The 18151-nt window shown below is 39.3% G+C and overlaps 1 long non-coding RNA gene across 1 annotated transcript; it reads left to right on the top strand.

Moving 5' to 3' along the window:
- Window positions 1-478: 478 nt before the first annotated feature.
- On the top strand, window positions 479-3705 carry LOC142177636 (uncharacterized). The gene is made up of 3 exons (XR_012706212.1): window positions 479-722; window positions 1581-1700; window positions 3191-3705. It is a non-coding gene; the product is annotated as an uncharacterized LOC142177636 (long non-coding RNA).
- Window positions 3706-18151: the final 14446 nt, after the last annotated feature.

The raw sequence follows: 18151 nt of genomic DNA, 5'->3' as shown, positions 1-18151 counted from the left end.
CCTTTACATTCTAGTTTGATTGGTAGTTTTCTTTTGCTAAGTACAAAAATTTATTTCATGTTAAAAATAATAGATTTTTAATTGAGTACTTTAATTATTTATCATTATTTGATTCAATTATCATCATTATATCTTGGTAAATGATAAATTTCTTAAAGAGTAATTGATTTGATACTGTTACGTTGAAAATATAGTCGCCGGAATATGCGTTTGGTAGTGTATGTCTCATATTTAAGAAAAATCCCGATGAATAATCGAAAAAACCGACAAAACCGAATCAAACCGAATCGATAAAAAAATGACTTAATTGGTTTGGTTTGGTTCCAATATTTAAAAAATCGACTTACTTGATTTGGTTTCTTTTTCGGGAAAAACGGACCCAAACCGAACCATGAATGCCCCTACTAGCAGTAGCCATTTCGTTATTCATCCTTCTTCTTCTTCTACAAAAAATGCTATGTTCTTCTTCTCTGGTTTTTCCCTCTTCTTCATTTTGCTGTTATTTTCTTTTTGATTTTTGAAGTGTTGCATGTGAGTAATTTCTTTTACTTTAATAAAATTTTTAGATTTTAACTTAAGATTTGAAATTGGGGTCTTAAAAATTCAATGTAACCAAGCAACTAAGTAGCAAATAGGATTTTTTGGAGCGCAAGAGGAATAAACGGGTGAAGGATGCAAAGAAGCTGCTTTTATAGTGATCTGTGAGCGGCTCACATTGAGAGGTAATAAATAAACTTCTTTCTTCCTGAGAAAACTTTAAGAACCTTTTTTTTTGGTTTATTTTCATTTTCATATCGATTGTCATGATTTTCGTTAATTGCTATTTCTTACTTATATATAAAAAAGTGGATTGTACTTACGAATTTCAGACACATTGCTATTTCATTTATAAGAAAATGGTTCCAATTTTTTTTGGGGCTGAAATTGGGTGTTGATTTAATTTCTACTTTTGTCATGTTTTGTTCGTGTCTTCTTCTTGTGTACTTATGAATTTTTTTTTTTTATATTTCCTGTTTTCTTACCCATTTTATACATGCATGTTCTGGTTTATCACTGATTTGCATATGTCTAAGATTCCATAGATTTTATCAGTCCAGTTCCTTCTCCCCTTTCTTTTACTGCTCTAACTTTATTATTTCAAACTTTGCTGAGATTGAATTAAAAGATGAGGGTGCTATCTTAGTTGCAAATGCATTAGAAGATTTGAGCTTTCCTCGGATAAGGTAGCCATGAAAGTTGATAGCTTAAGACTGTCCAAATAAATGACATTGTGTGTTTCTACTTCGTTGTTCTACCTTTATTGAGCGTCAAAAAATTACATAGGGACATGTATCCAACTTAAGTTGTTGCTCGTTGTGTTAACACCCTCAATATCATCTTGTCTTTGAAAAAGATCCAAGAAGCATAATAATATTATGATTTATGTGAGGATAAAAAATAATATCTTCTACATAATAAGAAAAATATATTTATTATTACCTATTGGATTCATTTCTTGTGTCAATATTGTAGCTTATTTAATGAATCTAATTATAGATTAAATTACTGTGCTTTTAAGGTTAAAGTTTTAATGAACTCAGGTTATTGCACAACAGGGATAATGGAGATCGCTCTGCTGATGTTTGATAAGATGCTTTCTGAGGATCATGGCTCATGGATGTCAATTATATATGGATATTCTGAAAAGGGCTTGTAAAGAGGTAACTAGGTTAATCTACATTCATACGGAGGACTGTCTGAACCTTGATATTGTCACTTTTGTTTATCCTAGATGCCTGTAAAGAATTTGGTGTGTTTTGTTTAGGAAAGGAGTGCATGATTCCACTAATTAGTTTTACTACTGTTGATATATGTGTCATAGATGTATAATGGAAAACTCAATGTCATTTAGAAAGCCCAAAAAGTTCTCTCCTTGAGGCTTATTTTTCCCTCTACTTTATCCTCTTCTTTCAGATTTTTTATCCACGTCTTTAAAATTCTGGATCCGCCACCGACTGTAATTAGATGGCATAAAAAAGATGTGATGTGTATTAAACTATCACATTTAACTTTTCGTATCATTCTACACAGTATAGGCAACAGTCTAGATGCACTACTCAAGCCTGCGAACCTTTTCAATTATGTGTTAAATTTGAAATGAGATTTTAATCTATATCATTGACCTCTTAGATGATAATCTTATAATATTCTTATTTATCTTTTTTTTTAAAAATAGTATGTCTCCTGATTGCTGGTAATTTAAATGCATAGTTTAAAATTTATAATGGATCCACATGCAATTAAATAGTTGACTGAGGTGTCGTCAAGTGTTCATTATTCTAGATCGCAGGTGAAGCAGACACATACTCCAGAAATTGAGCAACCTACATCTACAAATTATAAGTGTGTGTATGTATAGGTAGCGATATATCTCTTGCTATATGTTGAGCATTGTCTGAACTCACTTCACATTCACAATTGCACGAAAATAGCAATGTGTTACTTTATTTGAAGTATCTTACCAGATTTCTTTCTTTTTGTATTTCAGAATATGCATATCATAATATTAATCAAATACTATTCTAAGATATACAATAACTAAGATTAATGACTAGATAATTTCCTTTTGAAGTGCTACAGAGATCAACAACTCCAAGTCTGTTTTGAACTCGGGAAATGCATTTTTATGAATGTAACACCAACTTCTTGATAACCTCTTAAAATATGTACTATTTCTTAAAGTAACATAGTTCTCACAGTTTTAAATCTTTTAAAAAAATTATCTCTACAGCAAAAGTTTACTTGCAATGTGAACTGCAACAGTTTTACCTGCAATGTGGCATATGTTTGTGTTTGAAAATTAATGCCCGTGTCAAGGGTGTGAATGACTGGCACACTCGAATCTATTAATAAATTTAAATTCTTAAAAAATGACTTGGTATTTTGTTTACCCAAACTAACAGTTTTGTGTTATCATATAGAATAACGATACTTACATCTAAGCTGCTCCTGCTGGAATCTATAGTCCCTATCACTGTGAACCTTCCCTAAAAAAAATTAATATACATTTTTTGAAAAGTGTGGGAATGTAATTAGTAAAAAGGTGCTTAATTTTAAGGGACATGATGCTCGTGTATTTGATATGCCTTTATCAGAAAGAGAACTTGCAGGACTCATTTGATGATATGTTGTCTTATTTGTCATTGCCTAGGTGAAAACAGAACGATCTTATTGTACTATTTCTATGAAAATCATAACAAAGAGGAAGTTAGACAAAGCTACACATGAGTTTCACAGGATATATTTGGTGCACCAGGTATTTGGAAATTTTAGACAATGCATTACAAGTTTGAAGAGCAACATAGTAATAGACTGCATAGGAATGTTATAGTAAAGAGATGTGTTGCTGCAAAACTAAAGCATGGAAAAGGTGGAGCCACATTGAAAGAAAGAATAGGACAAGGAGATAATAGACAAATACTAGGAAGTGCTGCATAATTCATAAAGATTGCGTTGGTTTGAGAAGATGATGAGAACAATCTCAGTTATATATGTTGACTTAGTTTTTCAGTCTAAGTGATGTTTCAACTGGGAATTCTTTTCGTGCTGCTACTTTATCTTTTACATTTATCCAAACAAGCAAATTTTATATCCTTTGGCATTTGAAACCTTATATTTGCAGGTTACTCTACCACAGGAGAAAAAATTCGAACTCTTCTTATCCTCAAAGATCTCCATCATATGCATTGGAGAAAATAGTTTCAGATACCTTTTGCATATGCTGCTAAAATAACTTATTTATATATATTAGTCATGTTGGGCCACGGGTTTCTCTGAGAAGTTCACTACTAAGGATCAATTGGCTAATCCCATGTAGAAAGGCCTCTAAATGAAGCCCAATTATGTTGTCTCAGTTTGGGATGAGATTAAGTTGGGCTTTTTCTTTATTGAAAGACGAGGCCCGTTTTATTTAAAAACATACTATTTGCTTACACCAAACTTAAGGCCGGAGATTACTGATTTCGGATTTGAAAATTCAACAAACACATGATAAAATAATGAACTTTTATAAAGTAATATAGTTTAGAGCCTAATTATCATATGTAATTATAGTTTGTCTAATTACCATTCGTAGTTATTATTCAATTGTTACCAGCTTGTATCACTTGTATTTATTAGCTCTAAATGGTTGTATCGACGCACACAATACACTATGCAGTGAACCATTGTATCACTATATGTGACTTCATACATTGTATATACTGTATTTACCGCTGGAATTTACCTACAAAATTGTTTAACCGTAAAACTGAATAATAATTAAACTTATAATGCGGTTTTAAGGACACGTGATTTCAGCTAATACCAATTAATAAATATAAGGATTAGTAATAGAAATTAACAATAAAATAAAGCAAACTAGTGTTAGAATAAAGTTCAGTCCTCGAGTTTGGATACTCTCGAACTGGTTGATGCAAGAACAAATGAAGTATAACAAGCTGATGAACATTAGTATAAACGAGAAAGAGAATTATATTGCCTTTTTTATCTGTCAATCGTGTGCTACAAAATGATTAGAATCCCCCTTTATATAGTAGAGGAATTATACTTATGGTATAATTCTAATTACAAAAGAAAATTCCATGATTAGCTAATTAATCGTTTCTGATTTAATTCGTTCCGAGATTTACGCCATGATCCTCGACCAGTTACCGAGATTTACATCGTGATCCTCGACCAGTCACGGATATCTCGCTTTTCTGTTACTATGCTATCTTCAATCTTGCTCGATGTCTGTTTCATTTGGCTTCGATCGCTACTAGCCTCGATCTCGACAGGTACATCGGTTCTGAACTCGGTACCTTGTCCTCGTGATTTAGTCTGTTCCGTTACGAGGTCGTCCTTCGATGCAATCTCCCGGTCTCGGTCAAATAGTAAAATCGGGTGGGCCCGATTTTAACCGTATACAGATAGTCCCTTTGTTTTTTAGAGTATAATGACAAGAAACGAATTGAGTCTTCGATTTTTCTACCTCGACCTGTCATGACGTCATCTTCGTGACGTAAGCGACGGAAGTGACCGAAACGTCCCGTCTGTACAGCTATCAAGGCATTAAATGTGCGTCAGTCGATGGTCGGCCACTGCCAATTTTGAACCGTCGTTGTAAAATCTATAAATAGCTCTTCTCTTCATCATTTCGAACTTTTACTTTCAAATTTCTAATCTCCAAAGCTTTTTACATCTTCTAAGTTCTTCATCTGTAAATCTATAATTTTCACTGCTAACCTCTTCTTAGAACACCAAATCTTATCATCTCCATCAATTTTTAGCTTCAAATCCAAATGGCAAAAACGTCAAAAAGTGTTCCTCAAAAGAAAAACATTTCTTAATCGCGGCAGGCCGACGACAAAACACCGGTGGAGCCGCGCCCGGAGGAGTGTGTTCCTGGGGGGTGCGTCCTCACTTCCGACTTTAAGACCAATAAAGCCTCGTCGATTCTCGGTCGATGCGAGCCAGTATCGAGGTATATATGCTCGATAACTGAGGGATACCTTAAGCAGGTAAAGAAAGACTGCAACTAGGAGGGCAAAGAGGTGGTGATTCCGACCCCCGAAGAGGACATCACCACCCATGTGAAACGGTTTCTAAGTGTTTATACTTACCCTTTCATGCTGGGCCCCCTCGACCCCGCCGTCATTGATTTTTGCCGTCAATATCAAATAACCCTATGCCAAATTCATCATTTCTTTTGGAGAATTGTTATTTTGCTCTGATTCTTCGTGAGCAAAATCGAGGGAATGTCTTTCACCCTCGACCACCTCATCAGGTTGTATAACCCCCACCTTTATCGAGGCAGTTTAATAAAACTCCAATGCCAGGCTACCAAAGTGTTGTTCTCGAGTATGGACGAGGATAGGGACTGAGGCTGGATGGGCCGGTTTGTTCGAGTGAGGACTTCCGACCTAATCCCGGCCGAGAAGATGCCATTTCCCGAGAAATAAAATATGAAGCGTAAGTACAATCCCACTGTTAGCTCCTATTTATTTTTTTAACTCATCTGCTTCTTCTCATCGATATCCTTTTACATGATGTGGCGGTTGCTTGGATGCTCAGTGCAATTCCTAACCTCAAGAGCTGGGTTCGGGACCTGGCCTCAACCTCTTCGTATGCCGAGCGCTCATGGTGCTATTTATCAAAGGGCCGATGGGAGGCCAAAACTCATGGTAAGCCCCTTTTCCACGTCTTTGATGATTTTGTTAAAGCATTTCTTACATAATTTCCTTCCATTCAGGCCTTGGCAAAGATGCTGTAATGAGGCCCTTATCTGGTGAGGAGGAGACATCGATCCCGGCACCGATACCGGCGAAGGACAAAAAGAGGAAAAAAACCTCAACCTCCGAGGATCCAGAACCTAAGAAGAAGAAGGCTCGTAAGCCGAAGAAGAACATCATCCTTCTGACCGAAGACTTTGTTCGGCGTCTAAGAGAGGAAGAGGAAGAAGACAACTTCGGGCTGGTGGCCCGAGTGAAAATGAGCAGAGGCTCCAAAGGCCACTGAATCGGTGAAAGCTGCAGAGACTCCATCTCGAGATGAGGGGGTCTTAGGAAGAGACTTGGGCGAAGTCCCCGAGTCATCGAGGATTGAAGATGCCTCCTACCATAATGAGCCAACGATGGGTACGGATGCAGGGGCTGATCTCGAGGCCCCCTAAGATGGAGAGAACGCCCCAAGTGATCCACTTGAGGCAATAGAAATTGGAGGCTTCCCGCTGCTCCCCTCGTTTTTCGAGGAGATGATTCAAGAGGCTCGAGCCTTGAAGACCCTCTCCATCGAAGGAGCCCACGGAAGGGAGGACCTCTTCCGTGATTATTTTACTGGGGTCGAAGATGCTACTGACCTGAGCGACTTGGAGGTCTCGAGGAAGAACTCGGGCGAGGCATCGAGCCTTTTCAACGAGGCACAGCAAGCTCTTGTTGGTATTACCCCTGTGTTCATTTTTCTCTTCCTATCTAACTTCTTTTCTTCTTTCTGCGTAGGCCTCAGTGCTTCATCGGGAAGCATTTTCTCGGTCTCGAGCTGAGCTGAGTCGGTATGAGGCCGACCTCCGAGGTCTCATGGAGGAGAGAAATGACCTTAGACTTTTCTGTGGGCAAAAAGAAGAGGAGACCAAGGACCTCCGAGCTGAGTTGGCCAAGGCTCACCAAGATCAGACCGACCTGATCGAGCAAGTAATGAAAATCTTAATAGCTCATGGGCTCGATTCGGGAACGGTGGCTAACATTTCAATCTCACAGTTGCAGCAGAAGGTCGAGAAGATCGAGCAGTTCCGCGATGAGGTCAATATGATAAAGGGAGAGTCCTTGGGGTGGAAAGAAGGTATGGACTGCTTTGCTGCAGAAAAAGAGACTGCTCGAGCCCAATTGTCATCGGTCAAAAGCCAGCTTCAAGGCATGAAGGAAAAGAGCTCGGCTCAGGCAAAGAAAATAGAGGAGCTCGAGGTTCGGTTGGCTTCCGAACTTGCAAAGGCCAAATCTGAAGCCGAAAATGCAAAATCCGAGGCAGATACGATCGTGGCCGTCTATCGGGCCGATGCTGAAGCCGCTCAAGTTCAAGCGAGAGAGGCAGCCAAGACCGCTCAAACTCGAGCATGTTGGATTGCTGAACTCACCAAATGCCAATCTCAAAGGCAAACCCTCGAGGAGATCCACGCTCGAGGTTTCGATCTTACCGACGAGATAATAAAGGCTAGGGAGCGTGAAGCTGATTCTGGAGTGCTGGCCTCCTTCGATGATGATGATGATGACACCGAGAGCAAGAGCGGATTCGAGAGCAGGGTGGACCTCGATGGAGAAGAAGCTGCCCCCGGAGAAAATTAGAAACCTTAGGATTTTTCACTTTTGATCTTTTGTTTAGGATCCTGATCAGACCTTGTAAATATTCTCATATATATAAAGATTTCTTTCCTTTCCGACTTGTCTTTATTTCATTTTCTGCCTTGTAAAAATTTTGTTCATAAGCTCGAGGCTTAGGCAATTTGATTGAAGCCGGACTAGTGTAGTTTTTATAATCGAGTGAGTACTTGCTCGAACTCGGAGAAGGGTGACCCTTAGGTTTTAATTGAGTGAGGATGATTTCTCGAACTCAAAAATAAAATGGCCCTTTAGGCTCTTGAATTAGGCCGATACGGCCATAGGAAAAAGAATGGCTTTCTCCCTCTTTTCAGCTTGAAAAGTTTATTGTTTAATCATATAAAATCTGTTGTGCCTTAGCATGAAATAAGGGATTTGCTCGAGAGTTCAAACGGTTCCGTATCCATTAAGGTTTTCAAGCGTTAATAATACCGAGACCTTTTGTTTCGTAATGCCTTAGCATTAAATAAAGAATTTGCTCGAGAGTTCGAACAACTTTGTACCCACTAGGGTTTTCGAGGGTCGATATTATCGAAACCCTTAGTAACTCAGCCAAGGGTAGCCTTTTTAACCGGTTTATGAAAATATTCGAAGGCCTGTTTTATAACGAAAATTGGACGTCTCCGAACCATGTTAATTTGGTCGTAGCCTTTAACTTGGGATTCGCCTTTTGGGCTTGTTCCCCTATTATACTTCAAATTTGTTCGAAGTATCAGTTCCCGAGTGGGGTGGTCGTGGCCTATAAAATCGAGGGTTGCCTTTTTTAAGGTCTTACGATCTCGAGGTTTTAGTAATTCGATAATGTCGATCTTTTGGATGGCAGTCCCCGAGTGTGGGGTCAATTGTTCGAACTTTAGTTGTGACCGGCCCTTAAGTCAGTTTCCACAACAGATCACAAGCATGACATTGTAAAGTAAAAATTTCTCTAAGGCATGTAATATCTGGCAAGGAAAAATACTTTTTTCAATAGATTAATATGCGTACATGTTTGCCATTAGGGCTCGAGTAATCTACATGGGCATGGTTCGTTCGACCGTTTGACCCTTACAAAAGTTTCCTATCGAGACCCTGTCGGTACGAAGTATTTTCCTTGTAACTATCCGAGGGTGATGCCCCCCAGTATTCGAGGTTGATCGTAAAGGAACCTCGGATACAGTTGAATTGCTCTAAGTTAGCACGAACAATAGTTGCCTCGTTAAAAACCTCACCAGAAAAACCCATCTGGGATAAAAATTGGTGTAAGGGAAAAAGAGTGCAACGCATGCTTTTAGACCTAAGAACTTTGTGTTTGAAGAATCCTTTGATGTCTTCGATCAAACACCTGCAAATGGTTAGTATAAAATATAAACGAAAATGAAGAAGGTCGTACCTTAGCAGTAATATCGTTTGAGGAGTGATATGTTCCAATTGTTTGGAAATTATTCGTCGTTTGTCATGCCAAGTTTATAGGATCTTTTTTCAACGATATCAAGGACCTGGTATGGTCCCTCCCAGTTGGGGCCAAGTTTTCCTTCGTTTGGGTCTCGAGTATTGAGGGTGACCTTCCTCAGAACCAAGTCCCCGATTTTGAAGTGTCGAAGATTGGCTCTTCGATTGTAGTACCTTTCGATCCGCTGTTTCTGTGTGGCCATTCGAACGAGAGCGGCTTCCCGTTTTTCATCTAGCAATTTGAGGTTTGTATTTATTGCCTCGTGATTTGACTCTTCCGTTGCATATCGAAACCTGACGTTGGGTTCCCCGACTTCAATCGGGATCAGAGCTTCGATGCCATATACTAAAGAGAACGGTGTTGCCCCTGTACTGGATTTTGATGTTGTTCGATACGCCCAAAGGACTTCGGGCAATATTTCTCTCCATTTTCCCTTAGCATCGTTTAATCTTTTCTTCATATTTTGAATGATGTCTTGTTTGTCACTTTGCTGCCGACGAACTGCTTTCCATTGTCGCATACGATCTCGGCAGGCATCTCGAATCGGCATATAATGTGATCCTAGATGAAGTCTATGACTTCTTTCTCTCTAATTTTCTCGAAAGCTTGTGCTTTAACCCACTTAGAGAAATAGTCAGTCATAAATAAAATAAATTTAGCTTTACCTGGGGCCGATGGCAGAGGACCGACGATATCCATTCCCCATTTTATGAATGGCCATGGGGATAAGACCGAGTTGAGTTGCTCTTCGGTCTGGTGAATCATCGGCGCATACCTTTGACATTTGTCGCACTTTCGAACAAACTCTTTTGTATCCTTTTTCATATCGGCCCAATAGTATCCTGCTCTGATGACTTTGTAAACCAATGATTTGGCGCCGGAATGATTTCCGCAGGTGCCCTCGTGGATTTCTCGTAAGACGTAGACGGTATCTCCTGGTTCCAAACATATTGCCAATGGTCCATCGAACATCCTTCTATATAGTGTTCCATCTTCGGCCAGTGTGAATCGTGCGGCCTTCGTATGTAGAGCCCTCGATTCTTTAGGATCCGATGGAAGTTTCCCGTTCTTTAGGTACTCGATATATTTGTTCCTCCAATCCCAGGTCAGACTTGTGGAGTTGATTTCGGCATGGCCTTCTTCGATTACTGACCTTGAAAGTTGTACAACAGTCCTCGAGCTAATTTCACCGTCTTCAACTAATGACCCCAAATTTGCAAGGGCATCGACTTGCTGTTTTGTTCTCGAAGCACATGCTGTAAGGTCCATTCTTTAAACCTATGTAGAGTCAACTGTAATTTGTCCAAGTATCTCTGCATTCGATCTTCTCGACGAAAGTTCTATTGACTTGGTTTACCACAAGCAGGGAGTCACATTTAGCCTCGATGACTTCTGCTCCCAAACCTTTAGCTAGTTTGAGACCTGCAATCATGGCCTCATTGTTAGTTAACTTGGAAGTTCTGATAGCTTGTCTAATTGTATTACCCGTGGGCGACTTCAAAACAATGCCTAGCCCGGACCCCTTCACGTTCGAAGCGCCGTCTGTGAAGAGGGTCCACACCCCCGATGATGTACCCGACTTTAATAATATTTCCTTTTCGACCTCCGGTACGAGGGCTGGCGTAAAGTCGGCCAAGAAGTCCGCTACGATTTGAGACTTGATATCGATACTCGATATCATATCCACTGAACTTTTCGAGGAATTCTTCATCAGTGGTTGTGAATGACTGATTTTTTCAATTATTCTCAAAGGATAAGATTATTCTCTTTACCAAACATAGTTACATCTCTTTTCCATTCAAGAGTTCTTATGCGTTTCCACGCCCCTTTGAGACCCCGAAAGTTCGTGCTTATGCAAAATATTGCGAAGGGGATAAGTAGTCACCACACATATCGGGTGACACTGAAAATATAGTTTTAATTTCTTAGAGGCGCTTATTAGGGCAAGCGCTAATTTTTCTAAGTGTGGGTAACGGGTTTCGACCTCACCTAAAGTTCGACTAACATAGTAAATAGGAAATTGCGTACCTTGTTCTTCTCAAACTAGGACCCCACTTACCGGGAGTTCCTACTGCTAAATACAAGTAGAGTCGCTCGTCCGCTTTCAGAGTATGAAGCAGTGGCGGGTTTGAGAGGTACCGCTTTAATTCTTCCAATGCTCGTTGGCATTCCGGGGTCCATGCAAAACTATTCTTCTTTCTGAGCAGTGAGAAGAACCTGTGACTTCTATCTAAGGACCTTGAGATGAATCGGTCTAGGGTGGCTATGCGCCCTGTTAATCTTTGCACGGCCTTAACATTGTCCACGACTGTGATATCTTCAATTGCCTTGATCTTATCAGGGTTGATTTCTATCCCCCTATTTGATACCATAATTCCAAGGAACTTTCCCGAGCTGACCCCGAATGCACATTTCTCCGGGTTGAGCTTCATGTTGTATTTCTTTAGTATATCGAAGGTCTCCTGCAAATGTGTCAAATGGTCCTCCGCTCGCAGGGACTTAACTCGTATATCGTCAATATAAACCTCCATTAATTTACCTATTTGTTCTTCGAAATTCAATTTACTAAGCGTTGATAAGTGGCACCAGCATTTTTTAGTCCAAATGGCATTACATTATAACAATAGGTACCGTACTTAGTAATGAACAAAGTCTTTTCCTGATCCTCCAGGTTCATTTGTATTTGATTGTACCCGGAATAGGCATCGAGAAAACTAAGGATCTCGTGGACGGCCGTGGCATCGATCATGCGATCGATATTCGACAGAGGAAAAGAGTCTTTAGGACATGCTTTGTTTAAATCTTTATAGTCTACGCACATTCTATGTTTATTTCCCTTTTTAAGGACTACGGCTACGTTTTCTAACCATTCGGGATATTTTACTTCCTGAATGGATCCTATTTTGAGAAGTTTGGTTACCTCGTCCTTGATGAATGTATGTTTTACCTCGGACTGGGGCCTTCTCTTTTGTTTTACCGGGCAAAACTTCGGGTCCAAGCTCAATCGATATGTAGTGACCTCCGGCGGGATCCTTGTCATATCTAGGTGGGACCAAGCAAAACAATCCATGTTATTGATAAGAAATTTAATAAGTTTTTCCCTGAGCTTGGGGGGTTAACCCCGTACCCAAGTATATTTTTTGATCGGGTAGATGCTCGATCAGTATGACTTGCTCTAGCTCTTCAACTATCGATTTGGTGGCATCGAAATCTTCGGGAATTATGAAGGATTGAGGGATCCAGTAGTCATCGTCCTCGTCCGTTCCCTGCTTCTCCGACCAAATCGAGGTTGGTGGCTGTGGTTGCTATTTAGCCTCATGTTTTCCTTTGGACTCCAATCCCTTTGTCGATGAAAGTGCCGATACCAATGTTACTTCATCGACGGCAAACATTTCTTTGGCAGCATGATGTTCCCCGTACACCATTTTTACCCCATCCGGTGTTGGGAACTTGAGCATTTGGTGAAGGGTTGAGGTGACCGCCCTCGTGTTATGAATCTAGTGTCTTCCGAGCAATGTGTTGTATCTCATATCGCCCTCGATCACATGGAACTTTATTTCTTGAATAGTTCCGGCTACATTTACTGGTAGGATGATTTCACCTTTAGTTATTTCACTCGCCATGTTGAAGCCATTGAGAACTCGAGTTGCGGGTACGATCTGATCTTGTAGGCCGAGCTGCTCCAGGACCCTCGATCGAATAATATTGGCCGAACTTCCTGGATCAATTAAAACACGTTTAACCTGAATTTTATTCATAAGGATAGAGATTACCAAAGCATCATTGTGGGGTTGTGAGATCCCTTCTGTTTCTTCATTATTGAATGATAAAGTGCCTTCTGGCACATAGTCTCGAGTTCATTTTTCCCTGGTGATTGATACTTTAGTGTGTTTGAACACGGGCCTTTGTGGAATATCAATCCGACCAACGATCATGTGAATCACGTGTTGTGGTTCTTCCTGCTCGTTTTCCTGTTTGCATCCCTGTCTCTGAAATGGTTTTTAGCTCGGTCGCTTAAGAATTCTCGAAGGTGACCCTCGTTGAATAGACGGGCCACCTCCTCCCTTAGTTGTCTGTAGTCTTCGGTTTTATGACCATGTGTACCATGGTATTTGCATATTTGATTGGGGTTCCTTTGGGATGGATCCGTTTGTAAGGGTCTGGGCCATCTAGTATCTTTGATTCTCCCAATGGCTGACACAATACTTGTTGCGTCGATGCTGAAGTTGTATTCTGATAATCGTGGTGCTTATGTGGAATTGGCGTGTTTATCAAAGCCACTTTTGCTCATGAGCCCTCGAGAGCTCTATCTTCGATCGTTCCTTCGATTATTTCGGATGGGATTGCATCCTGGGCCGCTGTTTCTACGATCTTCGTTGTATGGTTGATACCAATCTCTGCTCAACTGGGGTTCTCTGTCGATATCCTTTTGAATTCTGCCGACGGACCCGTTCGGATAAACAGAACCGGAAGGGGTCCCCAATTGATCATCCTCGACACTTATCTTTGACTGGTACCGATTATGTACATCGGCCCAGGTTACCGCTGGATATTCAATTAAATTCTGCTTTAACTGTCGTGATGCCACTAAACTTCGTTCGTTTAAACCTTGAGTAAAGGCTTGAACAGCCCAATCGTCTGTGACCAGAGGTAGTTCCATGCGTTCCATCTGGAACCGAGATACGAATTCCCTCAACATTTCGTTGTCTTTTTGTTTCACCTTGAAGAGGTCCGACTTCCTAGTCGCAACCTTTTTGCCCCGGCATGTGCCTTTACGAAGGAGTCTGCAAGCATGGCGAAGGAGTCGATGGAATTAGGCAGCAAATTGTGGTACCATATCATTGCTTCTTTCGATAAGATTTCTCCAAATTTCTTCAGTAGAACAGATTCAATCTCGTCGTCTTCCAAGTCATTCCCTTTTATTGCGCATGTATAAGAAGTGACATGCTCATTAGGGTCGGTGGTCCCATTGTACTTAGGAATTTCTGGTATTCGAAATTTCTTCAGAACGGGTCTCGATACCGCACTTGGAGGGAAAGGCTTCTATACGAATTTCTTTGAATCCATACCCTTTAGAATCGGCGGTGCCCTCGGTATTTGATCAACCCGAGCATTGTATATCTCTACTTTTTTGTCATTTACCTCAATTTTCTTTTCTCCCGATTCAATCCGTTTAGTGAGCTCCTCGAGCATTTTCATAATGGCGGGGTCAGTCCCAGATTCGTTGGCGTTCAACCTTTCCGTCACAGGCTCAGCCCTGTGGACGACTTCTGGTTCGATCATACTCGGTGTTCGGTGTTGATTTTGCAGTTGTGCTATAGCGGCTTATTGAGCATGTAACATTTCGAATATCAACTGGAGGCTAACTCCACCATCTTCTCCGTCATGCGTACCTCGACCACCTGATCGAATTTCCCTGCGTACGCTACCTTCGGGATCAACGCCCAAATTTGCATTTAGGGCGACATGTGAACTGACATCGACGGGATTTGTAATTGGTGCTCCCTCGAGGTCAGCCTAAGGCTCCTCTATCCCAAGGGTGGCTATATTGTCATTTTTCTCGTGAAATCCGAGGCCGTTGTCACCATGTGTAGGCGTTGCTTGTGAGTTTTACATATTTATCTTGAAAACAAAAATTCTTACGAGAACAAATATAAAGCAGTGTGTTTTATCAGAATCAGTATTAAGCAATCACTATTATCCTCAGCTCCACGGTGGGCGCCAAACTGTTTAACCTTAAAATTGGATAACAATTAAACTTATAATGCGATTTTAAGGACACGTGATTTCACCTAATACCAATTAATAAATATGAGGATGAGTAATAGAAATTAACAATAAAATAAAGCAAATCAGCGTTAGAATGGAGCTCAGCCCTCGAGTTTGGATACTCTCGAACTGGTTGATGCAAGAACAAATGAAATATAACAAGCTGATGAAAAATAGTATAAACGAGAAAGAGAATTATATTACCTTTTTTATCTGTCAACCGTGCGCTACAAAATGATTAGAATCCCCCTTTATATAGTAGAGGAATTCTACTTATGGTATAATTCTAATTACAAAAGGAAATTCCATGATTAGCTAATTAACCGTTTCTGATTTAATCCGTTCCGAGATTTACGCCATGATCCTCGACCAGTTACCGAGATTTACGTCGTGATCCTCGACCAGTCACGGATATCTCGCTTTTCTGTTACTATGCTATCTTCGATCTTGCTCGATGTCTGTTTTATTTGGCTTCATCGCTACTAGCCTCGATCTCGACAGGTACCTCGGTTCTGAACTCGGTACCTTGTCCTCGTGATTTAGTCTGTTCCGTTACGAGGTCGTCCCTCCCGGTCTCGGTCAAATAGTAAAATCAGGTAGGCCCGGTTTTAACCGTATATAAAAATATAAAGAGTAATTACGAATTATAGTTATTTTAAAGTGTAATTATGTATGGTAAATAGAGTGTATAAGTTAGTTACACCATATAATTTTTTTTAAAATAATCCTACATCTAATCCCGTGATTATTATCTCTTATCCCATCAACTAAACGTCGCCTTGTATTCAAACTCTTAATACTACGTTCAAATTGTAATCTATTGGCCGCCGAAAGAGTAGAACGTCGAGTTTTGCAGCAAATTCTAATTAATTCTATTAGAATCCGTAGATTAAGCATAAAAACAATCTGAAAATAAATTATTTTTCTCTTCTAAATTCAATAATCAATTCCTACGATTGACCAAAAAAAAAAAAAGAATTTCAAAACATTCAGTAAGAGAACAAGAAGTTAAACGTGACAGGATGAGACTTCTCATGTACTTAAAAAAGAAAAACATATTAAGACCAAAACCTAATTAGATTGTAATTTGCTACTAGTTGGCTATTAGATAGTTCCATACTAATTGCCCCCTCCAAACCTAAAAGAATATTTTTAACAAAAAGTTGTAGATATCGTGACGCATTCTCCTTTTTTATGCCTTAATTAATGGTTCAGTATAAAGAGTTGAATTTAGCTTACCCTAGTCTTAGGGTTCTTCTTTTACAGGATATGGTTAGGTTTTAATACTACTGATGGACATTGATCTTGACATTTTGATTCAAGTTGTACTTATCACAACATTTCAATCAAACACTTTTTTGTACTATAATTAGGTCTAACATTGCAATTTTGATACCTCAATTTTTCTTTTGAGTGAAATTGTTTTAATCCTGGATACAGCTCAATTAAAATGACTTGGGACTCGTCTGTTCGTGCAGAAGTATAAAAAGACTAAGTATTATTTTATAAATAAAAATAAAATTTTAAGCTCCCGTTTAGTCATAAATTTTGGTTACTTTTCTAAAAGAAAATTGAAAACACTTCCAGATTTTTGGTGTAGTTTTTTCTTTCATTCACAAAACTTCAAATTTTTTTAAATAAAATGCATGTCCAAACACAACTTCAACTTCGAAAAATTATTTTTCAAAATAACTTCAAAAACTCTTTTTTTAAATCTCAACCAAAGCTATGTCCAAACGCTAGTAAAATAGTTGAGGCACTTCCGACCAGTGTCAATAGACACAGTATACTACTTTTTCGACGAAAAGTGTCCAACTGATTTGCCGATATAATAAACCTATATCAACCGTATAATTTTTCGGGAAAAAATGTTCAACAGATCAACATTTGCCCCTTCTTCAATTCCATCCATAAAAAGACATTCTTGAAACACTTACGAATCTTCAAAGAGAATTACGATAGTAGGAATATGTTTTGTACTTGTGCACAAACAAAGTTTCTAAAAAATAATTCTCAATACCTGCATTGATTACATGCTTTGTATCCCATCTATAATGACCGGAAAATCTGTATTAGTTCAAGCAATTAATACGTTGAGAAGTGAGTAAGCACTAAAATAGGTTTGAAATAGTTTATTAATTAATGAATGAGCTTCATTAATAGTTTTGGTAGGCAAAAAAAGTCTAAAATTGATAAGAGAAACTAAACAAGGTCGGTATTAAAGTCTAGAAACTGATAAAATTTTGTCAAACCGGCCATCTTGGCCTTGTTCCGAAAACTGTCTTTTTAAAAATATTCCAGAATGGACACCTCATCTACATGAAAAATATTGACCCCTTTGATTATTGGACGTTATATTTACTCCTCCTGCTTCAATCACGAACTAGACACATTATTGACTCGAAGTCCGATTAATCTTGATTCTCACCGTATAAGGTTTAGAAGGGTAGCGTTGGCGTAACTGGTAAAATTGTCGTCATGTGACCAGGAGGTCACGTGTTCGAGCGATGGAAACAACCTATTGAAGAAATGCAGGGTAATGCTGTGTACGATAGACCCTTGTGGTCCGGCCCTTCCCCGGACCCCGCGCATATATAGCGGAAACTTAGTGCACCGGACTGTCCTTTTTTGATAGAATAAGCTTAGTGCACCGAGTTGCCCTCTTCAGGGATTCTTTCTACTAGCAGGATATTCGGATCCGAAAACATTGATTAAAAATGAAGGGATCTTAATCGCACTGCCATAACCGCCGATCGTCACATAATTGCCTTCTATATTCCAACTTCTAACATGATGAACCAATTATTAGGATTATCAAAATTAAGGAGAAAATTTTGAAATATTTCCATGCTACTACTATAAAGTGGCAAGGCCAAACCCTAATCCGATGTCTTACTAGGGATACCTAACAAAAGAAATTTCTACCATGTTTAGTTATATGTGTGATTTCAGAGGTGGATTTAGGGGTTCTATGAGTTGAATTCATTGCTTTCGCTCAAAATATGTATACATATAAAGTAATTAAATTGTACACACACAATAAGATTTTTTTCACTTTGAACTT

Source organism: Nicotiana tabacum, chromosome 23 (genome assembly GCF_000715075.1).
Source record: "Nicotiana tabacum cultivar K326 chromosome 23, ASM71507v2, whole genome shotgun sequence".
Lineage (NCBI taxonomy): Eukaryota > Viridiplantae > Streptophyta > Magnoliopsida > Solanales > Solanaceae > Nicotiana > Nicotiana tabacum.
This window is presented reverse-complemented; position numbering and strand designations above follow the sequence as displayed.